Genomic DNA, 612 nt, shown 5'->3' with positions numbered 1-612 from the left:
GACAGACAGACAGTCAGACAGACAGACAGACTGACAGACAGAAAAGAAATCCTTAACAGAGAGAACAGACGAAGACAGTGTCGTACATAGAGACATGGAGACAAATCTTTATCTATACATATTTGTCTGCATATATGTAGGCCCAACACTCGGCTTATATCACAGATTGACATAAGTTTACATTTGGGCCAGCAGCAAAGTGAGAGCTGTATTATCAATGGTTTCTCCAGTCACTGGGAAACCATTTACAGCTTAGTCTTTTGTGAAGGACTATGACTCTCAAACTATGAGGCAAAATTGCACTGGCTCTTAGTGCTGCAGCCTTGTGGGCTAGTTGGCCTTTGGGAACCATCCCAACGCCGACTGTCCTAAAACCCTCATGGCCGAGAGAGTGGGGATGTAACTTGGGCAAGACACTCTCCATTATAATCAAATTTTAGCCCAAATAGTCGGAACAGCAGTTGCCTCCTCTGCTGTTCTGATGGTCATAGTCGGACACGACTATCACACATATATATATATATATATATATATATATATATATATATATATATATAGGGAGAGAGAGAGAGAGAGAGAGAGAGAGAGAGAGTGAGAGAGAGGGGGGGGGGG

This window comes from Babylonia areolata, chromosome 16, assembly GCF_041734735.1.
Source record: "Babylonia areolata isolate BAREFJ2019XMU chromosome 16, ASM4173473v1, whole genome shotgun sequence".
In the NCBI taxonomy this organism is placed as follows: Eukaryota; Metazoa; Mollusca; class Gastropoda; order Neogastropoda; family Buccinidae; genus Babylonia; species Babylonia areolata.
Note: the sequence above shows the minus strand (reverse complement) of the source record.